Source organism: Saccopteryx bilineata, chromosome X (assembly GCF_036850765.1).
Source record: "Saccopteryx bilineata isolate mSacBil1 chromosome X, mSacBil1_pri_phased_curated, whole genome shotgun sequence".
NCBI classification, from domain to species: Eukaryota; Metazoa; Chordata; class Mammalia; order Chiroptera; family Emballonuridae; genus Saccopteryx; species Saccopteryx bilineata.
This window is the reverse complement of record NC_089502.1, coordinates 37,649,469-37,676,331: the sequence shown is the minus strand read 5'-3', so window position 1 is coordinate 37,676,331 and position 26,863 is coordinate 37,649,469. Positions and strand designations below refer to the sequence as shown.

Here is a 26,863-nt window from a genome sequence, read left to right as displayed (position 1 = left end):
AATCAAAACTACAATGAGATACCACCTCACCCCTGTTAGATTAGCTATTATCAACAAGACGGGTAATAGCAAATGTTGGAGAGGCTGTGGAGAAAAAGGAACCCTCATTCACTGTTGGTGGGACTGTAAAGTAGTACAACCATTATGGAGGAAAGTATGGTGGTTCCTCAAAAAACTGAAAATAGAACTACCTTATGACCCAGCAATCCCTCTACTGGGTATATACCCCAAAAACTCAGAAACATTGATACGTGAAGACACATGTAGCCCCATGTTCATTGCAGCACTGTTCACAGTGGCCAAGACATGGAAACAACCAAAAAGCCCTTCAATAGAAGACTGGATAAAGAAGATGTGGCACATATACACTATGGAATACTACTCAGCCATAAGAAATGATGACATCAGATCATTTACAGCAAAATGGTGGGAACTTGATAACATTATACGGAGTGAAATAAGTAAATCAGAAAAAAACAAGACCTACATGATTCCATACATTGGTGGAACATAAAAACGAGACTAAGAGACATGGACAAGAGTGTGGTGGTTACCAGGGGTGGGGGGAGGGAGGACATGGGAGGGAGGGAGGGAGAGAGTTTGGGGGAGGGGGAGGGGCACAGAGAACTAGATAGAGGGTGGCGGAGGACAATCTGACTTTGGGCGAGGGGTATGCAACATAATTTAATGACAAAATAACCTAGACATGTTTTCTTTGAATATATGTACCCTGATTTATTAATGTCATCCCATTACCATTAATAAAAATTTATTAAAAAATAAAAAATAAATAAATAAATAATGACCAAAAAAAAAAAAAAAAGATTCTCTTATTCTTCCTAATTCAGTTTTGGAAGATTGCATGTTTCTAGGAATTTATTCATTTTGTCTAGATTGTCCAATTTGTTGGTGTATAGCTATTTGTAATAGTTTCTTACCATCCATTATATGTCTTTAGGATTAGTTGTTACTTCTCTTTCATTTCTGATTTGTATTTATTTGGGTTCTCTCTCTTTTTTTCTTGATTAGACTGGTTAAAGAATTGTCAATCTTGTTTTTCTTTTCAAAGAACCAGCCCATGGTTTCATTGATCTTTTGTGTTATATTTTAAATTCTTTTTTGTTTATTCCTGCTCTGATATTTTTTTTTTCCTTCTACTCACTTTGGACTTATTTTTTTTTTTTGGTTGTTGTTTGTTTTGGTTTCTGGTTTTTTTTGTTTTGTTTTGTTTTGTTTTTGCTCAATTTCAAGTTTTTTTAAGTGTAAAGTTAGATTGTTTATTTGAGATTTTTTTTGTTTCCTGAAGAAGGCCTGCAATGCTATTAATTTCCCTATTAGAACTGTTTTCACTGTGTCCCACAGACTTGAAGTTTCCCTTCTCCCATTCCCCCCTCCCCCCTGTAACCACCACACTCTTATCAATGTCTCTTAGTTTCACTTTTATGTCCCACCTACGTATGGAATAATGCAGTTCCTATTAGCTAAGCTTCTTACTTCGTTTTTCAGCTCGTGAATTGAGTTTTTCATCTCTGTTTGATTTGTTTTTATAGTTTCAATTTCTTTGGACATATATTCTTTGTGTTCATTGAGTTGTTTTCTGAGCTCCCTAAATTGCCTTTCTGTGTTTTCTTGTGTATCTCGGAGGATTTTTAGGATTTCTATCTTGAATTCTCTGTCATTTAGCTCCAAGGTTTCCAACATATTAAATTTTTTCTCCATAGATTTTTCCTCATCTAGCTGTGTTACCTCTCTTTCTTTTGTATCCATGATATTCGATTTTCTCTTCCTTAATGGCATCTGAGGGTGGTTTTGTTGATAGTATTAATGAGATTTAATAAAGAATAAAAAGTTAAAAAAAATAAAAAATCAAAAAGAGTTGTTTTTTTTAAAAAAAAATAATAATGAAATAAAGAAAAATAAAATAATAATTTTTTAAAAAAGGAAATTATTCCCCCTCTCCTTTTTTCCTCTCCTCTCCCCTTTTTCTTGAGAAAATCTTGTGGTGAACTGTGAATTATAACAAACAATGCCTGTGATGGAGGTCCTGAATTGGGGAAAAGTAATAAAGGGGCAAAAAAAAAAGAAAAAAAAAGGAAAAAAAAGGGGGGGCGATATGGACCCACAAAAAGCAAATAAGGAAAAAATTTGGGTCAAGAATAAAATGATTTGCTTTTAGGTGTTGGTGTTGTCTAAGAGTTATGATGAGAGGAATAAGAGAACAGAAAAATGGGGGGACAAATTAAAAAAATACTATTGTATTTAGTGGAACAAGAACTAGATAAAATGGAGAGCCAGGGATGGGAGCACTGCTAGTGAGTTAAAAAGGTGAAGTAAAACCCCCCCAAAATGCCACAAACATAAGTTTGAGTCCCAGATAAGATAATTTGTTTGTTATTGAGGTTTGAATGAGAGGAGATGTAAAGGAGAAAGGAAGAAACTAATATAGAGGGAGAAAAGAAAGAGAGAGAGAGAAAAAAAGAGGGAACCAGTAAAAGAAGAAAAAAGAAAGGAGAGAGAGAGAGAGAGTTAAGGGTTTTGGAGTGCAACCCTCATAGAGAGAAAGGAAGAGGAGAAAAAAGATAATGGGAGATGTAACACTTATGGGTAGTGTAGTTCAAGGAGAGGAGAGAGTAAGACCGGCAGAGAGTTAATCGGCCAAATTGGAGGAGGAAAAAAAGTATCAAGAATGAAGATAAGAGAAACAAACGAACAAATATAATAAAATGGGATAGGTTATAAAGTCTGCAGATTATTCTTGATTTTGAGAGGTTATCTTCTTGTTTTTTCTTTTCTCTCCCTCTTCCTGGTCGGTGACTCTGTACCCCAGGTTCTGCCCCTTTGGCACGCTCAGGTAGAGGTTTGCAGTTGATAAGTCTCTATGGCAATGTCATGTATTGTGCTTTAGTCTCGTTGGGAGTCAAGGCTCATTAGCTTTCATAGGCTCCGACAGTGAGAGAGTCCGTGTTCCTGGAGCCTTTCTCCTAGTCTTTCCTTCCTCAACTAGTAGCCTGATAATCCAGCTATGGGGTTGTTGCTGCCTCTGCCTGGATAGTAAGAGGTTCAAAGAGCTGGCAACTCCCCACTCTATTTCCACTCAGCACAGGGCTCTGGGTAAGGCTCAGTCAGTCAGAGCTGCTAGCATAATCAGGCGGGCTTTCTGCCCACTCAAAGACCTCTGGCTCTGCCACTCTGTCCAGTAACACAGGCGGGCACCCACTTCCGGGGTGCTTGGAGGAAACTCTCATTCACTATCTGCGCGCGCAGACCAGGATATCCGGCCAGTAGTCTCACGCTCTGAGTGAAACCCCCAACCGCATGGAAATTTGCAGCGCTGGAATTCGCTCTCGCTCCGTCCCCGTGCGCGGCTTTTGCAAGGCGCTGGGGCGGCCCGAGATTCCGCTTTTGCCCACACAAAGGCCCCTGACTCTGCCCCTCTGTGCGATAACACGGGCGCGCCCTGCCGAGGCACTCGGAGGAATCGCTCACTACCTATCTGCGTGCGCACACCAGGATATGAGGCCGGCCGCGTTTCCCTGAGTGAAACCCTCACCAGCACATAAAATTTCCACCGTTGGAATTAGTTCTCACTCCCTCCTGTGCACGGCTTTCCCAGGGTGCTGGGGCTGCCCAGAGATTCTGCTTTCGGCCCACAGAAAGGCCTCTGACCCTGCCTCTCTGTGGGGCAACACGGACACCCACTTCTGGGGCTTAGGAAGAGATCTCTCGCCCACTAACTGTGCACCAACCAGGAGAACGGGTAAAATGGCTGCCCCGCTTGTCTTTCTTTGTTTGGGTTTGGCGCGAGTGTTAGCTTGTATTGCCCGGCTTGCCACAGGAACAGTTTTTCCTCCACTAGGATCTCCGTGCCACAGCCTGGTTTGGCCTTTTGTGCGCGGCCTGGATGTATTCACCCCCTTTGCCCGCCTCAGTTTCTATATTCACAGTTACCAGAGAAAGCCGCCCTGTTTAGGTTAGTGAGGAAGGCAGAGCATTTCTTACTCCCTATTTCCTTCAGGATTTGGTTATATATTTAGCCAATTTTTCACTCGACCATACCTTCGGGTGTATTGTGAAGCATCTGGAGGCTCCAAGTATAGGTTTTTCTGTTTCTGGTTGAAGATCTTGTTGAGTTTTGGGGGAGATTTATCGGTATCGCTTCCTACTCTGCCATTACTCTGACGTCATCCGAGAACTGTATACTTTAAATGGTTAAGATAGTAAATTGTATATTATGTATTTATCACCACACTTAAATGTATATATTCTGAAGAGTGAAATGAAATCTGGGGATTCTGGTTTTAATGAAGTTTCCTATATAATAAATAGATATTTATTCTAAAACATTGTGGTCTAGTCTTTTAGAAGAGTTTATTTCTTCACCTATTTTTACTACTGGTAGTACCTAGGACTGTGTGGTACCTAGAATTTTCTAGATCTATGTTTATATTACTCTGTAGCTAACGGGATGCCATAAATGAATTCATGTGTGAATTGTGTAGTGAAGCCTTAATGTTTGAAAGGTCTTTTTTATTTCTCTTCCTTCTTTCTCTTTCTGTGTGCTGATTTACTGCTCATATGTTCTTCTTCTAGGAGGAAGGATAGCAACAGCCAATCAGTATTATTCCTTATGTTTTGTGGGGATAGGAAAGTAATACTATCAATCTAGATTATGTGTGAATTTTAGAAATAGATGTAGGTAGAATCATAAATGATTGCATATTTTTTTTCTAAGAAGACTCATCAGAAAGCTACTGGCCTGCCTACCAGCCATACCAGTTTCATGGGTCTCTCCCATATTTTAAAGAATGAAAAGTTTGCTATATTGCCTAAGATGGAGCATCTGGGGAAGCATGTGTGCTAAGGAGTCAAGCAACCTTGAGACAAAACACTGATAATATGTATGAACTTGGATTTAATCACTTAATCTCCATAAACCTTAAATTTCCCATCTTTGTGGAGCTGTTCAGAGGATGATATGAAATAATACATGTAAACGGCTTAGCCTGGTTCTGGCACATGAAAAGTTGGCAATAAATGTTAGTTATTTTCAGTATGGTTTTTATTTGCAAGGAGAGAAATTTAGAAGCAGTAATACAATTGATCAGTACAGTCCACATTAGTTTTTTTCTACTCTAAAACATTCAACACCCACATCTACCTTTAATCCTGAGTAAGAGAACCTTCTCAACTATTTCTCATTTTCTATCTGAATTCTCTCTTTCATAAAACAAATTCTACCACATGACCCCGCAAACTCTCTGCTGGGTATCTACCTCAAAAATTTGAAAACATTGGTATGTATCGACACATGCACCTCCATGTTCATAGTAGCATTATTCATAGTGGCCAAGACATGGAAACAACCAAAGTGTCCTTCAATAGAAGATTGGATAAAGAAGATGTGGTACATATATACAATGGAATACTACTCAGCCATAAGAAATGATGACATAGTACCAATTACAACAACATGGATGGACCTTGAGAACATTATACTGAGTGAAATAAGTAAATCAGAAAAAGCTAAGAACTATATGATTTTACACATAAGTGGAATATAACCCTGAGACTCATGGACACAGATAAAGGTAAAGTGGTTACCAGGGGGTAGTGAGGGAGGGTTGGGGGAAGTATGAAAAAAGGGACAATTTATACTATGACCGAAAATGATTTGACTTAGGGTGATGGATATATATAATCAACATCCAAACCCTATAGAAACACTTACCTGAAAACTATGAACTCTTATTGATCAGTGTTAATTTTAATTTTCTAAATAAAATTTTAAGAAAAACAACAAATTCTTGCTAGTCAAGTGAATGCAGAGCTACATGTTTTCTCCCCTGAATACTACCATATTCAGGCTTTCCATTTCTTTTTTTCAAGCCTCCTTAAAACATTTCCAATATCAAGATTTTTTTTCACACCTTTAGTCACCATGTCTATTTCATACTTTCTCATTTTCAAAATGGTTCTTGCAATTGACTTTCATATAGTCAAAAGTTAACCAAAATCTCTTTGGGTACTAACTTTCCAAACAGGTAAACTTCCCATTATATTTACTGTCTCAAATCCTTCAATTTATGAAAAAGGTTTTTTTCTTTACTTCAACAGGTTTAAGATTGCATCTGTGCACTTTTTCCATATTTTTTTCACCATGCAAGCATTTGTGCTATTCATACACATCATCACCATTTGTTTAGGTACCTTAAGGACAGGGATCATAATTGATGGTTGACCTTTTCAAGAGATGAAACAGAGCACAATATACACAGAGAACCATCTGTGGAAAACGACTCCAAGAGCCAGACAAGAAATGTGCAGGTATTTTCAATTCAGAAAAGAAGGGCCAACTAGTACTCAGCAATGTAAGTCTTAAACCCTTATGCCTCAGTGCCATCTCTATACACATAATGAAATCATACAGGCTGTGGACTGGTGAGGAGGAGGAAAAGTCTTATTCTCAGGTTTAATTCAGATTCAATTAAGTAACAATCATTATCAGTGATCAAAGTAGAGGAGATTTCTCTATACTTACTAAGTAGTTGTTGTGTGGTCTTGGCCAACTTCCTTAGTCTTTCAATATCTTCCTATGTACAATAGGGATAATAATAATAGTATCTACTTTACAAGAATTGTGAGGTTTAAATAAAATATAAATTAATTAGTACAGGGTCTGGCACATATGGCTTGTTAAACATCATTTTTTATGATGTTCTGCTAATGATGATGATATTAAGATGATTTACTTTACAGAAGTTTTGTTTTAGCCTTTTTTTACTAAAATTTACCAAGCAGTTAATCATTTCAAGCAGACTACTTTTTCTTCCAAGCAGAATAAACAATTAAATTTTGGACTGGTTTTTGGAGAGGCGGAGAGAGAGAATGTGTGTGTAAGATAAGCAATTTCTTAGTGTCTCTTCTGAGGGGTTCTGGCCAAAGGACATTGTTACATTTGTTGTCTGATGGGATAACTGAAAAAGGTAGCTTTACTAACTCTCAGAAACTCCTACTGCTAGCTGAGGTATACACTCTAATCTTTGCAACCTCTGAGTAAGATCTTTTAAGTTTAGCTTTTGCAGTGAAGAAACTGTCCCAGGCAAGTAAGGTCAGCTTCCTCTAAACTCTCACTACATTATTTTCTGGGTAGAAAAAATAATAAGCTGAGATATTTTGCCATTTAAGGTACAGTTGAGATTCCATTATCATGTTCCACATAACAACTTAATGAGACATAGTTTTGGTCTTTGTCCTTGAGAACATTTCTTACAAATAGAAAATGATCTCTCTGTTACCTTGATTCTCTCTCTCTCTCCTTCTCCTTTTCCCTATCCCATTCCTTCCTTCTACCTCTTCCTCTCCCTCTCTCTTTCTAATGCATTGCTACTATTTTTCTATGTGTCCTCCTTGCAGCTTGCTTTGGCTGTGCAGTAGATCATTTACATAGTGGCATTTATATTAAAACAGCGAGGTGTTATGGGAAAAATACAAACTGTGGGGTCAAATAAACCTGGGTTCATGTCTTAGCTTTGTCATTCATGATCTGTATAAGTTTGACCTATTTTCTTGATCTCTCTTGGCTTCTATTTCCTCATCTACATAAGGAAAATAAATAATGCCTCATAAGGTTGTTATAAAGCTTATGAATAATAACATGTTTAAAGATACTCAGCACATAAAGGGGTTTTCATATAATCATTTCATTCCCCACTTATTGATAATGCCTCATTTATTCATTAATTAATTCATTCAATAAGCAGTGTTGAATGTCTACAATACACATCTTTTCTTATATGTCTAGTAATTTCAGGACAAGGACCTATTTTAGGGTTGTATTTTTGTGGTTGCTGACTTGCTTATTCTTTCATACACCACCATGTTTTAACTTTTGTAGTCTTACACTATCTGGCAGAGCTGAACCCTTCTCATTTCTCTTCTTTTTCTTTCCTCTAATCAATTATTGCCAATTATTTTGTAAATTAACAATAAAATATTAGTTATTTAATAAATTAAATAAATATTTAGATTAATATTTAAATATTTAGTAACTTTTAATAAATCAATATAAGGTTCTTTATGGTCCTCTTTTAATTTGTATATAATTGCAGTAAAATGGCAAAGTATTTAGGATCAGCTAAGATTTTCAATATTTTGCCCATTTAAACTGAGTTTTAACTCTGGCCATCCACCTGAGTAGAAATATCAGGAAGTCACAGGAGCATAATCACAAACTAAGACTAAAATCCTTACTTTATTAAATACTAACAATTTGACCTTGGACAGTTATCTTATCTGTAAAATCAAGATAGTGATTCATAGTTTGTGGGATTCTCATAAGATTTAAATGAAGTAATGCTGTTAAAAAGCTCATGACACCTACAAAATACACAGTAAAGGAGAGCTGGCTAAGAACAAAGTGATTATACTTTTAACTCAGAGAGGTTAAGTAACTAATCCAAGGTAACATTGTTAATAAAGAGATATTTGAGACTGAAACCCAGGTTTTTCTGACTCCAAATCCGATGTTTTTCTTATTATATCACATTGTCTCAGTGTAACTCCAAACATGCAAACATTCCACTGCACTGCCAAAAGCAAACCAAACCAACCAACCAAACAAACAAACAAAAACTGCCTAGTAAGCCCTCAATTAAAAGGCAGTGTTTATAACCAATGTGATTGTATTATTTTAAAACTGCAATATAGTCCCTGACCTTCCAAACTTATACAATTCTTCAAGCTTTGTTATAGTATACAATTTGGAGCTGGAAGAGAGATCTACACCATTTATCAAGGCTATCCCAACTATTTCACTAAACTAGAAGCAGAATATAGCACTAGGTAACAGTGGTTCCATGCCATCTGGGTTTTATTCCAAGCGTTGACACTCACCAGCTACATTCATCTTGGGCAAACTTCCTGTCTGCTCCGTGCCTATTTCATCTTTAAAACTGGTACCACATTCAATAGAGTTATTTGGAGGACTAAAAGATTTAATAATTTTAATTATTTAGAAGATATCTGCCACTAACTTAGTGCTTAATAATCACTAAGCAGTAATAATAGTAATAGTTATTGTTGTCATCATCATCTCTCTTTGTTTTGACTTTTTATAGCACTTTTCATAGTAGTACTAGATTACATACAATTTTGACATAGTTACACAGTGTTTTGTACTTATCATCAGGTATGTATCATGTCTTCTCAACAAGATTGAAATCTCCTAGGGAAAGAACCTTTTCTTGGGCTTCAAATATCTCATAACATCTAGCACATTGTTGGACACAGGGTACTTGCTGAACAAATCTTTGTGTGTTGAAAGTGCACACTAGCCTCAGTGTAAAGATAGTTGGAAAGAATCCTCAGTATCTTTTAAAATAACTTAGTGCCCTCATCATCTCTTATTGGTCTATAGAGAGCCACATTAAAGTTTCCAGGCTTCACAACTAATGGCTAAATCCACAGGAGCTCTGTCACCTGCTTCATGGTCTATACTTCCTTATTCTCCAGGATTCAGGGCACAAAAACAGCAAAAACTTAATTGAGAATTCAATCACCCACACACAAAACCTGAGGGGTTGGACTCCAATGGCCCTTAGGTGGATGTACTTGATCCTGATTCCCTGCCATATAATTTTAAGAGAGGTCTAAAATATGATGAAAACACCCCAGGATTCAGGTATACGTAATGAGAGGAATGATGATTTTGGGACATGGGCAATAGGGGATTTCTATTTTGGGAAAACAACCTGCAAGCTTTTTACTAAGCCTGGGTGGAAGTTTACAAAATGGAGGAAACTGCCAATCCATACAGCGTCACCAATCTCAGCAAGCAAAGATCATGCCTTCTTCTAAATTCAGACTCTGGAACTAAGCAACCTGCATGTGAATCCTGGCTCTTCCATCTGATAATTATGTGACCTTTCTTTTATGAAAAAGGAACAAAGAACAAAAAATCAGGTGCTGAAATTAGAACATAAAGCACTTTGGCTCAATAGCCCTCTATTGCTTTGGCCTGTGGTTATCTTAGATGTGTGACAATATCACCTGCTGCTTTTACTGTAAGCTGCTCAGGGGACAAGATGTTGAGAAAGGCACATCATAGCCAGTAAGTAAGGTAACAAACAAGTGTCTGCCCCACACACTTTGTAGTTGTGTAAAATGCAGCATTACATAAAGAATGATCATATATATATATATATATATATATATATATATATATATATATATATATATATAAAATAGCTACCAGCTTTATATAGGTAATCATTAGGACGAAATATTACCCATAACCTTGCAGTGTTAGCCAAAGTAATTTTGTACCTTACCTCTATCCATAGTCTAGACTCCTTTGATCAATACTTCTCCAGGATCATTCTTTTCCATTGATTGCTGATGCTTTCTGCTTTCTCATCTACCTATAAACATTGCACTATAATGGTGCTGGTATTATTTTTAATTTTACTTAGAAAAAATTATTGAATTAACTGGGGTGACATCAGTTAATAAAATTATACAGATGTACAATCCTATATATAATACATCATCTGTACGTTGCATTGTGTGTTCACCCTCCCACCCCCCAGTCAAGTCTCCCTCCATCACCATCTATCCCCCATCTACCTTCCTCCACCTTTCCCCATTTCTCGTCCTCTCCTACAACTCCCACACTGGAGTCTATGTCTAAAATTTTATTTTCTTTGCTTAATATCTTTACCTAATTTACTCATCCTCCCAACATTCATCCCCTTTGACAGCTATCAGTCTGTTCTCTGTATCTATGAGTCTTCTTTACTTTTGTTTCTTATATAGTTTATATTATTCATTAGATTCCACATGAAATGAAGTCATATGATACTTGTCTTTCTCTGACTGGCTTATTTCACTCAGCATAATGCTTTCCATGTCCATCCATGTTGTCACAAAGGTAAGATTTTCTTCTTTTTTCTTTACAAAAGAGTAGGATTCTATTGCATAAACATGCCATGGGTTTTTGTTGTTGTTGTTGTTGTTGTTGTTTTAGTTTATTCATTTTAGAGGGAGGAGACAGAGAGAGAGAGAGACAGAGAGAGAGAGAGAGAGAGAGAGAAGAGGGGGAGGAGCAGAAGCAGGAAGCATCAACTCCCATATGTGCCTGGACCAGGCAAGCCCGGGGTTTTGAACCGGTGACCTCAGTGTTCCAGGTCGACAGTTTACCCACTGCGCCACCACAGGTCAGGCTGCCACGGGTTTTTTAATGCACTCATTTACTGATGGACACTTGAGTTGCTTCTAAAATTTGGCAAATGTAAATAACACTGACATGAATATAGGGGTGCAAATATTCTTTAGAATTAATGTTTTGCGTTTCTTCAGATACATTCCCAGAACGGGAATTGCTAGGTCATAAGGCAGTTCCATATTTACTTTTTAGAAGTAACTCCATACTGCTTTCCACAATGTCTACACCAATCTATATTACCACAAACAGTGCACAAGAGTTCCATTTTTTCTATATCCTTGCCAACACTTTTAGTTTCTTGATTTATTTATAATAACCATTCTGAAAGCTGTGAGGTGATATTTCATATTCTTATTAATTTACATTTCTCTGATGGTCAATAATGTTGAGCATTTTTATTGGCCATCTGTATGTCTTCTTTGGAGAAGTGTCTATTTAGGTCCTTTGTCTACTTTTTAATCGGATCTTTTTTTTGATGTTGAGTTTTATAAGTTCCTTGTAACTTTGAATAGTAAGTCTTTATCAAATGTATCAATGAATATGTTCTACTACTCAGTGAGTTGTCTTTTCATTTAAATGATTGTCTCTTTACCTATGCAAAAACATTTTCAGTTTGATTTAGTCCCATTCGTTTATTTTTTTCCTTTTATTTCCCTTGCCTGAGGTCATATCACAAAAAAAGGATTGTTTTGAGAAATGTCCAAGATTTTATTGCTTATGTTTTCTTTTAGAATTTGTACAGTTTCAAGTCTAACATTGAAGTCTTTAATGCATTTTAAGTGTATTCTTGTGTATGGTTTAAGAAGGTGGTTCAATTTCATTTCTTGTGCACATATCTGTCCAATTTTCTTCACACCATTTATTAAATATATTATCTTTACCTCATTGTGTGTTCTTGCCTCTTTTGGTAAATATCAATTAATTATATTGGTGTGAGTTTATTTCTGGGCTCTTATTCTGTTTCATTGATCTATATATCTGTTTTTATGCCAGTATCATGCTGTTTTGATTACTATGGTCTTGTAGTATAGTTGGATATCAGGTAGTATGAGTCTTCCAACTTTGTTCTTTTTTCTCAAGATTGTTGTTAATATTTGGAGTGTTTTGTGTTTCATATAAATATTTGAAATATTAGTTCTAGAAATTATTTCTATTCATAAATATAGTATTTGCTTCAGTTATTTGGATCTCTTCAACTTTTTCTTCAGTGTCTTATAATATTTTGAGTATAGTCATACACAGTTAAATTTATTCATAAGTGTTATATTCTTTTTAAAAGAATTGTAAATAGGATTGTTCTCTTAGTTTCCCTTTCTTATTGTTCATTATTGGTGGATAAAAATGCAACTGATTTCTGGATATTTATTTTGTATCCTGCTACTTTACTGAAGTTATTTATCAGATTTTGTAGTGTTTTTGTAGAGTCTACAAGGTTCTCTATGCACAATATCATGTCATCTTCAAATAATGACAGTTTCACTTCTTCCTTTACAATTTAGATGACTTCTTTTTCTTCTTGTCTGATTGCTGTGGCTAGTACTTTCAGTACTATGTTGAATAGGAGTGGTGAAAGCAGGCATTCCTGTCTTATTCCTGATCTTAAGGGAAACACTTGCAGTTTTTGTTTAATAAGTGTGATGTCGCTGTGAATTTGTCATATTTGGCCTTTAATACAATGCGGTATGTTTCATCTATTCCCACTTTGTTGAAACTTTTTTAAATAAATGGTTGCTAGATATTGTCAATTGTTTTTTCTGTATCTATTGATAAGAGTATGTGCTTTTTATCTTGCTTTTTGTTCAAGTGGACTATCATGATAATTGATTTGTGGATATAGTACCAACCTTGCTTCTCTGGAATAAATCCCACTTCATCGGGGTATATGATCATTTTAAGTATGCTGAATCAGTTTTGTTAACATTTTATTGAGGATTTTAACATCTATGTTTATCAAGAATATTGGCCCATAATTTTCTTTCTTTGTAATGCCATTATCTGGTTTTAGAATTAGGATAATGCTGGCCTCATAAAATGAACTTGAAAGCTTTCTCTCAATTTTTTGGAAAATATTTGCAAAGAATAGCGATTAGTTTTTCTTTGAATGTTTGGTAGAATTCACCTATAGAGCCATCTGTTCCAAGACTTTTGTTTGTTGAGAGTTCTTATTTTTTTTAATTTATTGTGTTGACATGGTTTCAAGTGTCCTACTCAAATTAACACCATCTACACAGCATATCATTACCCCCATACCCCATGCAAATCTATTTCCACCATCATTTCCTCTCTTTTGCCTCTCCCCTGGCCTTCACCCTCTTTTCCTCTGGCTATTGCTACCCTGTTTTCTGTATATATGTTCTCTGTATAGATGTTTCTTGGCTAATCCCTTCATGTTCTTTGATCCAATCTTCTCTTCCCCCTTCCCTGTAGCAATTGTCCATCTGTTCAGTTTCTATTTTGTTTCTCAGTTTAATGTGTTATTAAATTCCACATATAAGTGATATCATATGGTATTTGTCTTTCTCTACCGGGCTTAATTCACTTAGCATAATAATCTCCAGATCCATTCACACTGTCACAAATGGTAAGATTTCCTTCTTTTTTACAACTACATAGTATTCCACTTTGTAAATGTACCACAGCTTTTTTTATCCACTCATCCCTGATGAACACTTGGACTGTTTCCAGATCTTAGCTATTGAAAACAACTCTGCAATGAACATAGGAGTGCATATTCTCTTTTGGATTAGTGTTTTGAAATTCTTAGGATATATTCCTAAAAAGAAGTGTGTTTGTTTGTTTTTATTACTACTTCAATTTCATAGTGCAATCTGTTTATTTAGATTCTCTTATTCTCAGCCAAAACAATCCTAAGGAAAAAGAATGAAGCTGGGGGCATTACAATACCTGACTTTAAACTATATTATAGGGCCACGATAATCAAAACAGCATGGTATTGGCAGAAAAATAGACACTCAGACCAATGGAACAGAATAGAAAGCCCAGAAATAAAACCACATATATATGGTCAAATAATCTTTGGTAAAGGGGCCAACAACACACAATGGAGAAAAGAAAGCCTCTTCAACAAATGGTGTTGGGAAAACTGGAAAGCCACATGCAAAAGAATGAAACTCGACTACAGCCTGTCCCCGTGTACTAAAATTAATTCAAAATGGATCAAAGACCTAAATATAAGACCTGAAACAATAAAGTACATAGAAGAAGACATAGGTACTAAAATCATGGACCTGGGTTTTAAAGAACATTTTATGAACTTAACTCCAATGGCAAGAGAAGTGAAGGCAAAGATAAATGAATGGGACTACATCAGAATAAAAAGTTTTTGCTCAGCAAGAGAAACTGATATCAAAATAAACAGACAGCCAACTAAATGGGAAATGATATTTTCAAACAACAGCTCAGATAAGGGCCTAATATCCAAAATTTACAAAGAACTCATAAAACTCAACAACAAACAAACAAACAATCCAATAAAAAAATGGGAAGAGGACATGAACAGACACTTCTCCCAGGAAGAGATACAAATGGCCAACAGATATATGAAAAGATGCTCAGCTTCATTAGTTATTAGAGAAATGCAAATCAAAACTACAATGAGATACCACCTCACCCCTGTTAGATTAGCTATTATCAACAAGACAGGTAATAGCAAATGTTGGAGAGGCTGTGGAGAAAAAGGAACCCTCATTCACTGTTGGTGGGACTGTAAAGTAGTACAACCATTATGGAGGAAAGTATGGTGGTTCCTCAAAAAACTGAAAATAGAACTACCTTATGACCCAGCAATCCCTCTACTGGGTATATACCCCAAAAACTCAGAAACATTGATACGTGAAGACACATGTAGCCCCATGTTCATTGCAGCACTGTTCACAGTGGCCAAGACATGGAAACAACCAAAAAGCCCTTCAATAGAAGACTGGATAAAGAAGATGTGGCACATATACACTATGGAATACTACTCAGCCATAAGAAATGATGACATCAGATCATTTACAGCAAAATGGTGGGAACTTGATAACATTATACGGAGTGAAATAAGTAAATCAGAAAAAAACAAGACCTACATGATTCCATACATTGGTGGAACATAAAAACGAGACTAAGAGACATGGACAAGAGTGTGGTGGTTACCAGGGGTGGGGGGAGGGAGGACATGGGAGGGAGGGAGGGAGAGAGTTAGGGGGAGGGGGAGGGGCACAGAGAACTAGATAGAGGGTGGCGGAGGACAATCTGACTTTGGGCGAGGGGTATGCAACATAATTTAATGACAAAATAACCTAGACATGTTTTCTTTGAATATATGTACCCTGATTTATTAATGTCATCCCATTACCATTAATAAAAATTTATTAAAAAATAAAAAATAAATAAATAAATAATGACCAAAAAAAAAAAAAAAAGATTCTCTTATTCTTCCTAATTCAGTTTTGGAAGATTGCATGTTTCTAGGAATTTATTCATTTTGTCTAGATTGTCCAATTTGTTGGTGTATAGCTATTTGTAATAGTTTCTTACCATCCATTATATGTCTTTAGGATTAGTTGTTACTTCTCTTTCATTTCTGATTTGTATTTATTTGGGTTCTCTCTCTTTTTTTCTTGATTAGACTGGTTAAAGAATTGTCAATCTTGTTTTTCTTTTCAAAGAACCAGCCCATGGTTTCATTGATCTTTTGTGTTATATTTTAAATTCTTTTTTGTTTATTCCTGCTCTGATATTTTTTTTTCCTTCTACTCACTTTGGACTTATTTTTTTTTTTTTGGTTGTTGTTTGTTTTGGTTTCTGGTTTTTTTTTTGTTTTGTTTTGTTTTGTTTTTGCTCAATTTCAAGTTTTTTTAAGTGTAAAGTTAGATTGTTTATTTGAGATTTTTTTTGTTTCCTGAAGAAGGCCTGCAATGCTATTAATTTCCCTATTAGAACTGTTTTCACTGTGTCCCACAGACTTGAAGTTTTTGTTTTCTCATTATATTCTGTTTTATGGTATCTTTTGATTTTTTTTATCTCATTGTTAACCCATTCATTTTTTAGTAACATGTTGTTTGGTCTTTGTGTATTTTTTTTTCTGTGTGATTGATTTCTAGTTTCATACCATTATGCTCAGAGAAGGTGCTTGATATGATTTCAATCTTATTGAAATTATTGAGACTTCTTTTGTGTCCTCACATGTGGACTATTTTAGAAAATATTCCATTCCCACTTGAAAATAATGTATAATTTACTGCTTTGGGGTGAAATGCTCTGAAACCATCAATTACATCCATCTGATCGAGTGTATTATTTAAGGTTGCTGTTGCCATGTTGATTTTCTGTCTGGAAGATCTATCCATTGATGTCAATGAGGTGTTAAAATCCCCTACTTTGACTATATTGCTGTCAATGTTTCCCTTAAGTCTATTAAGATTAACTTTACATATTTAGGTGCTTTTATATTTGGTGTGAAAATGTTTATGAAGGTTATAAGCTCTTGTTAGAATGCTTCTTTTATCATTATGTATTGTTCTCCTTTATCTCTTACTATAGCCTTTGTTTTAAAGTTTATTTTGTCAAATGTAAGTATTGTTACCCCAGCTTTTTATTTTATTTCTATGAAATACACTTTTTTTGCATCCCTTTACTTTTAGTCTGTGTGTATCATTCATATTGGGGTAGGTCTCTTGTATATGGCTCTTGCTTTCTTATCCATTTATCTACCCTATGTCTCTTGATTGGAGAATTTAAGCCATTTAAATTTAAAGTAATTATGTATGGGCACATATGAATTGACATTTTATTTTTTAACAATATTTTTTTTTCTTCTTCTTTTTCTTAAAGCAGGCCATTTAACATTTCTTGTAATAATGGTTTGTGGTAACAAATACTTTAACTATTTCTTTTCTGGGAAGTTCTTTATTTTTCCTCCAATTAAAAATAATAGTTTTTCTGGGTAAAGTAACCTTGATTGTAGGTCCTTCCTTTTCATCCCTTTTAATATTTCACACCAATACATTTAGGCCTAAAATGTTTCTGTTGAGAAATCAGCTGATAGTCTTATGGAAGTTTGCTTGTAGGTAAGTCACTCCTTTTCTTTTGCTGCTTTTAAGATTCTCTATTTTTAACCCTTGTCATTTTAATTATGATGTGTCTTGGTGCAGGCCTCTTTGGGTTCAATCTTGTTTGGAGCTCTCTGCTCTTATTGACTTGAGTGTCCTTTTCCTTCTCCAGGTTAGGGAAATTTTTGGTCTTTATTTCTTCAAATATATTCTTGTTCCCTTCTCTCTATTCTCTTTTTGGTACCTCTATGATGTGGATGTTTTTATGCTTCACATTGTTCCAAAGTTCGCTTAAGTTCTACTCTTTGGTTTTTTTTCTTTTTGTTGCTCTGATTGGGTCTTTTCTTTTCTACCTTAATTTCCAAATCACTGATATGATCTTCTGCTTCATTCAAATTTCTGTTTATTTTTTCTAATGTATTATTAATGTCATATATTATATTATTAATTTCTGATTGTTTCTTTTTTATGCCTTCTAAGTCCTTCCATATGATGTTAAACATTCTTATGACCATTACTTTGAACTCTATATCTGAAAATTAATTTACCTTCATTTCATTTAGCTATTTTTCTGGAGATTTCTTCTGTTCTGTCATGCTTGTTTGTTTCCCCATTTTGACTGCCTTTTTGTCTTTATGTTTATTAGATAAATCTATTATGACTCTCATTCCTTCATGGGGTGGCTTTATGTATTAGGTGTCCTGTGAGACCCAGTGACATTATCTCCTTGGTCTCCTGAGCTGGGTGTTCCAGGAATGTCTATTGTGTAGGTTATGGGGGCTATCCTGTTGTTATTGGGTCTTGATTGATTTTGGCCCATTCATGCATGGGATTGACACTCAGGCTGACTTTGAGCCTCAACCCCTACCACAATATATGAGCTGACGTGCAGATGTTAACTTCATAAAGCAGAATTTACCTTAGCAGTGTTTCGTGTCTGCCAATGTCACTGTTTGAATATGCTGTTTGTGAAGCTTATTAGATCCTGAACTGATATTATCTGAATCTGTTTCCTAGATATGTTGATTCTGGGCCTTATGGGAGGGACTCCAGTCCAGGTCAATGTCTGTGCCTGACCCTTAGTAACCTATTTAGAGATATAAGCAATCATATTTTATGGTTGCCTTTGCTGGGCTTGGATGCATGTAGGTAGGAACAAGCTGCACCCTAAGGTTGGTTTTTATCAGCATCAGACTCAGGGGAAGGTCAGCAAAATTTCCAAAACACCCCTAAATCTGCCTTTGTATGCCTACACTTGGCAGCTACCTGTTAGTCTCAGTCACAATAGTGCATCTGGTAGACTTGGGAGAATGTGGTAGTGGATTCCCATGCAGAAGAGTTATTTCTCAGGCCTCAGGGAAGGTTCTACTTATAGCTCCTGATCCAGGGCCACATGACTCAGTTTGACCTGAATTAGTAGTTTGGTTTTTAATTTTGGAGGGGGTGATAAACACAGAATTTGGATTACTTACAGACACATAGGGCCACAAAGTAAACTATTTTTGTGAGTTATTTAAATTGATCATTCACATGAGTACAAGGAAGCAAACTCATCACTTACTCATCTTGCACTGTACTAAAGAAACAGTCTAAGATTTGAAGTAGACAAGGGGCTGGCTTCAAAACATCACCTTTTACAAAATAAAATAATGCTTTTGGCTCTAGTGGCAATAGAAACCCTCTTTGGATTCTTTATTACCTACTTGAGTACATATTTGTTTCTCCATTTGCTGAGATAAGTTCAAAAGTCACAGACAAAAAATGGACTTCAAGCTTTCTCTCTGATGGATTTATCCAGATTATAGTTTTTCTGACATTTCCATGGGCTTTTTGCTCTAAAGCAGGAGGCTGAAATAATTAAAATTATGGAGCTGCTCTTCAGCCTGGCCTATGTCCCAAGGGAGTCACAACATCTGGCTTGGTCCTTTTTATTTTCCTCTGAAAGCTAAGCAGAGTCCATGGAAGTTATTCTTATAAGACAATTAATTTTATATCTTTTTGGCATGTAATAGTTTATTAAGTGTTTTCAGTTGCATTATCTTGTTTTAGTCTTTAAAATTCAATGAGGTTGGCAAAGAACCCATTATTAACCTGGCTTTATATATAAGAATGTTATAACCAAGAAAGTCAAAGTATGTTTCCCATGATCAAATAGCAAATAAGTCACAGAGCTGTAAGTCAAACTCAGAGTTTTCAGATTCTAAATTCTAAGCTTTTTCTAACTCTTTGTCAATAAATCTCCTATCAGAACTTTCCTCTCTTCAGAGGCTTAACCTCATCAGTCAGTTAACAAAACTTAATCTCTACTTAAATACTTACTGACTTTGCTCTTCTCAAGGGACTCAGTATACATATCTGGACCATATTTTAAAATTGATTTGGAGGTTATACATTTTAATTTTTTCATTTTGTACCACCTGATTCCCCAAATAATCTTAGCTTTACAAGACTGATGTTGGTACCATTTCATAAGAATATTTATGTCCCATATGATGGGTAACCAAAAGGTCACCACTCTAAAGAAATGCTCTGTAATCAAGTGAACAAAATATCCCAACTATCAATCAACTTTGTTTTCAAATCCCTCCAGTGCTTACTCAATGAGATTACACATAATGTGCCCATGAAAACAGAGATAAGGGTTAGCATGCCATGAAGCACATGGACGTCCTTTCATTAAGGCTGATTTGGCTACCATATCTGTTGAGTACCCAAACTATCAATACCAGATACCCATGCTAAGCCCCTAGTTAGGCCCCATCTTCCAGAGAGACCTGGATGCATGCTAATTAGTTTGGATGCTTTTCATTGTGGAGGAAGAAGCCAATTTTCCTCACTGGAGATGATACTGTGATGTAGATTTGTATTTCTAGCCTATGATGCTTCCGGTCAGTACCACCACCCACTGACATAGTGAGTGTTCTTTTCACTGTCATTGTATCCCTTACAAGAAACGCATTTTACAGAGAAAGAAGAAAGGTGATGGACTAATATTTACAAAATCCATTGATCTTACCACAAAAATCATAAATCTATAGAAGTAATCTTGACAAAGCAGTCCAATGATTTATTAAAAACTCAACTACAGATTCTCCAGGAGTCAAGATTTGAAAATTTGAGGTGCTATACTATAGAATGTAGTATTTGCTATGAACTAGTAGCCAATAGACAATGCTATTTCTGTTATAGCCAGTATTTTAAAAACTAAGGGGATGAAAGTTGGAGTGGACCTTCTCAATATTACATCTAACAGCCCACTCACAAAATTGTGTGACTTTGCTAAGTTAGAGGTTTCAGTATTAGAAGGAAAGGTTTCTCTTCTTCCCAGACACAACAATTTGTCAGTTACCTAGAATAAGAGACAGGTACTTGGCTATTTTGGGCTGCTTATGCCACTAGAACAACGGACAAAATGGAGATTTCAATGCTGGATAGTGTGACATAGGGTTGCCACTGTAGAGTGAAGGAGGCAAGAATATGTTTGGGACCCACACAAACATTCATGGAACCTCCTTTTGCTGCCACTCTAGAGGTAAAGTTAAAAAGGAAAAAGGAACATATGGAAAACCACCTTCAGACAGGACTACCAAGGACTGTGATACGTTAGGAATAAAGGTTTAGGTCATGGCTGAGATAAAGAACCCTGATTAGCTTAGATGTTGATTAAATGCAAGGGAAAATGGACTAAGTAGTAATGAAAAATTGCAGAAATAAGACTGTAATATCTTGTTATGGAGTCTTTCTTGCTGTGATATTTGTCATTTTTCCTTCCCATTCTATTTGTATTATATATAGTGGTTAACTTTACAATATAGTCTCCAGTTAACAAAATATCAAGATGGCATTTTGATGGAACCAGAGGATGAATGCATGTCATCCTGGATTGAGATTTGGGTGTAGTAATTGATCAGAATTTGAAATGGCACCATTTACATGTTTTCATTTATATCAGGAAAGGTTGAAATGTGTATATGGAAGCTTTTGTTATTGTGATGTTTAAAAATGAAAAAAGATATACATTATATATTAAAATTAGCCAGCAAAAGGTATAGATATTAGATATTGTTTTAAGATTGCCTCTCCAGAATCGATTCCCGTACAAATTAGATAATGGTCTCAGGAGAAATCTGTGAGGGAATGAGGGAAGCAGGACAGGAAAATGCAGGAAACTAAGCAAGGATGTGATTTCAGGTGAAATCTATCATTAACCTGATTCCACAAGTGGTTTTTGGTGTATAAAAATGGCTCTGATGGGGGCCCTGGCTGGTTGGCTCAGTGGTAGAGCCTTGGCCTGGCATGTGGGGGACCCGGGTTCAATTCCTGGCCAGGGCACAAAGGAGGAGCGCCCATTTGCTTCTCCCCCTCCCCCCTCCTTCCTCTCTGTCTCTCTCTTCCTCTCCTGTAGCCGAGGCTCCATTGAAGCAAAAATGGCCCGGGCGCTGGGGATGGCTCCTTGGCCTCTGCCCTGGGCGCTAGAGTGGCTCTGGTCGCGGCAGAGCGACGCCCCGGAGGGGCAGAGCATCGCCCCCTGGTGGGCAGAGCGTCGCCCCTGGTGGGCGTGCCGGGTGGATCCCAGTCGGGTGCATGCGGGAGTCTGTCTGACTGTCTCTCCCCATTTCCAGCTTCAGAAAAATACAAAAAAAAAAAAAAAAAAAAAAAAACCTAAAAAAAAATGGCTCTGATGGGCACATTCTACTGTGAGACAAATGGATGGAGATTTATACCAATTGTTCCAATCAGTCATTTGCTATGGATGAGCTACTGACATAACTTTCAGGCACCTTTAGAAAGGTGATGAATAAATAAATGAATCATTTCCAACACTCGCTTTGTGGAAACCCCCTTCCAGGAAAAAAAAAACTGCCTAGTTTTACCAATTTATTTTTTCTGTTGCTCTTTTTCGAAAACATTCTACTGATCTTTCACACTGCCTCTTTCATTAATGACTGCATTTCTTAAGCTCTCAGCTTGCTGCTGACAAGTTTTTCTGCAACTTCAGTTGCACTCTTAGTATGAAACCAACCCAAGAGACACTGAACACAGCTCTGCATTCTAGGTCAACTACACTCAATTGAACTGAGGTATTAATTAGCTCATAGAGAGGAAGTATTCCATTCAGAGATCTGCAGCTAAATGGGCAAGTTTCCTGTAAGCCAGGGACTCTTTTCAGGGACCAAAGAGAAGATACATATAGTTTAATATAATTAAGTTTAATAATATTAGGCTTGATTCTGTGGTCAATAGACAATTTTACCTCCAATTATTTTGTGAGTCACACCTCTTGTTTACTCCACTTATAAGAATGTGATTCACTCTGAGAGTAATAACTGACCATCAGATTTCTTAGAGTTACTTACATTTATCTAGAAACCACTACTTCTCATTCTGTCCTGGACATGAATTGTCTGTCTGTCTGTCAGTCACTCTCTTTCTCTCTGCAAAGTAGATATTATTACAGTAGTTTTGAAATCAAGAAGGACCTTATTAATAACTATGCCCTGAGATTTTTAATGATGCTTGGGAAAACCAGAGTTCAGTTGCTACGCATGAGGAGGAAATTAAAGAATATAGAAAAATGCTTAGGGTCTGGAAATAAGGTATCCAGAAGAGAGATGGAAAATAAGGAAAATAAACTTTCCATTTTACAAATTTTAGGACCAAACTGAATACTTCCCTCCAAAAATTTGATTTAAGGTCACTGCCAATAAATCATAGTGTATAACTCTACCATTTACTGTGTGACCATGAATCTTGAACATCTCACTTAAAATTTCTGTACTTCATATTTTTCATTGGCTTCTTGTGAGATTAAAGGAATTTATATTTATATTTATATCTATGTGTGCATATGTGTGTGTCTGATATAGTGTTATATAAGTAATATATATTGTTTTTATTTGTATAATTATTATTAATTCATATATTTTTAAATTATTCACACCATTCCTCCCTACTCACCTACTCACTGGAGCTATAGGCTTTAAAAATGTTTTAGTATTAATTTGACTTCTTGCATAAGCATAAATATGCTGAACATTTGATCTATCTGAAATTGGAACAGAGCCTAGGTATAAGACTACAGTTCTGGGGAAAGACTCCAGGCTTCAGGAGTAATACTGAACAAGGGCTGCAAAGTGGTCTGTAGTATTAAGTGAGGGTTTCATAAAGTGTATGTATTAGATATGTGTCAAAATGTAAAAATTTACTACCACAACATGTCAAATTAGAATTCTAAAAGTGGGAAGCAGAAATCTACATTTTTAACAAAGTTCCCAGTTTGGATTGCCAGATTTAGAAATAAAAATATAGGACGTCCAATTAAATTTAAGATTCAGATAAGAAACACATAATTTGTATTACAATATGTTTCAAATATTGCATGCAATGTACTTCTACTGAAACTTATTTGATTTACCTGAAATATAAATTGAACTGAGCTCCCTGTAATTTATCTGGCAGAGGACACCTAATTCCAATGTATTTGAATTTAGATGACCAATGCTTTAGAAGAATGCTGTCTTTCCAAGAGCTTGTAGAGAAGCTGAAGAAAGGTTAAACTGTTTAAATAAGGGTGTGAAGTAGGAGATTACTTAAAGATAATTAACAGAATAACCAGTTTACTAACACTGAGGTAGAATCAGAATAAATCATGAAGCAGAGGCAATTGACTTCAGACACTCAAAAAGAACTCTTAAATTGATCACAAGTTAAGGGTTTTACCTAAAAAGCAAAGGTTCTCAAGGGGTGAAAAGTCAGGGGTGCGTGGCTTTAAAAAAATCTCAAGTACAATTGTAAGTATCTACAGGGGACTGGTTCCAAGACACTCCCACAGATGCTTAAATCTGTGATGTAAAATGGCATAGATCAATGCATATATACTTCTCACAAAAATTAGGGGATATTTTATCGCTTCATGTTCATTTTGAAATATCCTCTAATTTTTGTAAACAGTATAGTTGGCCCTTTCCACCTGCAGACTTCCAACTGTGGATTGAAAACAGTACAGGTATGGACCCCTGCAGTTCGAATTAAAGTTGTTGAAGAGTCAGTTGTATTTCCAATATCATTTCCCTGCTCACATATGGCAGAGGGAAAAAAACAAACTTTTCCTCTACTTTTTTAGATTCTGTACATGGGGCCTGCATATTGCGAAGAGGTAACAAGACAAAGGAAAGGTGATTGGGCTTGTAAGCATAATAAAGTGTGAGAAGGTAAATATATGGAAGATAGAGCTTGTTTTTGTAATGTCTTTCAGGCAGACACATTTCACTATCTCCACTGATAAAAGTTTTCCTACTATTGAAGAGGGAAGAAAGAACACCTTCACAAGGGGACATTATGTCTTTCTTTTAGACAGATAGTACGTAAAATTCTTTCTTTGTTTGCTGTTTTCTTAATTGACTTCATCTCAAAATATTTTTTATGCAATGTGACACAGTTTGGAGTGGCTTATTTTTTTTATGTTTGTTCTTATGTATTTGTTATTCTTAGGAAATCTCATTTTTTAACTGCACTCAGACTTAGAAATAGAAACTTTTAGAAAGGACAGCTTACATCTCTTAGCAATCTGTTCCTGGTATTTTTCTTTGGCCTTCTTTATTCTCTTAGCCAAAAATTTAGCACATTTTGCAGCCTCTTTCTTATTTTTTTTAATATGTTTTTTTTTCAGAGAAATATGTCAACATCTGTCTTGCAGTAAGAGAAATAATACACTGAATCTTGGGTGCTTTGATGCTAGGAATTTTTACCTTCCTTGTTTAAGGTCTTTCTCACAACATATTAGTGTACATTATCTTTAGAGAGATTGAAAAGATTGTGTATTCTGCTAGCTCTTTTGGGCCCCAGGTGATGAGTCACAGTAGTATCAGTAAGACCAAGAATACGTTTCTCCCCTTTTTCACAATGGCCTGGTTGATAACACTGAGATTGGCATCCACAATGCAACCCCAAACAGATTTGCACTGTCTCTCTCCAGTCCTCCCCAGTCTATAAGGGTAATGCTTTTTAATCAGCATCAAATGAACATGGTCATGAGTAAAGGCACCCTGTTTCATGGGGAAACATTGTTTGTCAATCCTACCACTGATTCATCCTACCCTTTAATTTTTCACCCAGAGTATCAGCAGTAACTTTGGTGGCCATATGGTTCTCATAAAAGGTATGCAGTTTGTGTTTCTTGTCTACTTCAGTGAATTTCTGGAAACCAGTGGCTGAGAAAGAGATGTTTTGCTTCATCCTGAAGCAGCCAACCACCTCCAAGGCACCATAATGAAGAGTAGGGTGATTTATTCTGTTTCCCTTTCACTTCTTATGGAGATCCACTGTCATAGAGCTTCAATCTGCAAATGGAACAGAAAAAAAATGATGATTATAACATGTTTTTATTGTCTCTTGACTTTATCTTGACTCAGAAGATAAATTTCTATACTGCAACATAGTCAGCCCTTTTCCACCACTGTCCCACAAGTTCTTCTCTTTATTTGTGGAAATAATAAGTGACTCTATAAACCGTGCATCCTGTGGTCATTTCCTTTCTTCATGGCTATTATCAAGGCCTTCATAGGCACTAATGTACAGTAATGCTTACCAGTTTGAGGAGACTGGGTAGAAAACTGGGTCAGGTTTCCTGACACAGGTATATTCTTTATTTTTATTTTTATTTATTTATTTATTTAGGTGAGGGGAAGGAAGATAGTGAGACAGACTTCGACATGTGCCCTGACCGGCATCCACCCGGCAACCCTGTCTGGGGCCGATGCTTGAATACTGGATCTTCAGCACCTGAAGCTGACACACTTGGACCAACTGAGCTACCTTCAGTGCCCAGGGCCACTCTTGAACTCATGGAGGAACTGGTTGCAGAAGAGCAAGAGGGAAAGAAGGGGGAAAGGGAGGTGAGGAGAAGCAGATGGTTGCTTCTCTTGTTTGTCCTGACTGGAAATCAAACTGGGACGTCCATATGCTGAGCCAACACTCTATCCACTGAGCTACCAGCCAGGGCCAACAGGAGTATATTCTGAAAGTTCCTTTATTGCCATCATGTCAACTGTGGGCTAACTTTATAAGTCTTTCTTTCTAAAGCTACACACCATCTATAGCATTGGGCTGTTATCAGCACAGCATAGCCAGACTCTATCTCGTGCCTACACTATTATCACATTTTTATTATAGCTTAAATGTCAGCACAGAAGAGTCTACTTTCTAATGGATTAAGAAACTACTTATTTTAATGAGACTAATCCTCTTCAGTTCTGCCAAGATAATAGAAGGCCTTTTCATGAAAGGCCTGACTAAAACCTGATGACAATGACTCAGTTTATTTTCTATTATTTCCACAAATTTCAGGCGTAGTGTCAAAGAGATGTTCCCTGACCAAGAAGAACAGCTTTGTCTTAGCTTTCACTCTTCTGCCACCCTCTCCATCAAAGCCTTTTGAAAGAGACTGACCCAGAGTACGTAGTTTCAGGTTATTATGAAATGACAGTTCAGCCCTTCCAGAGATTAATTAGGAGAGAATTAAGACCATGCAATAGTCAGCCAAAACACACACACACTTTTTATTAAAAACATGTATCATAATTAAGGTGTA

General features: G+C 36.2%; 1 pseudogene; it reads right to left on the bottom strand.

Annotated features, from left to right (window-relative positions):
* Positions 1–24,778: 24,778 nt before the first annotated feature.
* LOC136317629 (small ribosomal subunit protein eS6-like) lies at positions 24,779–25,509 on the bottom strand (annotated as a pseudogene).
* Positions 25,510–26,863: the final 1,354 nt, after the last annotated feature.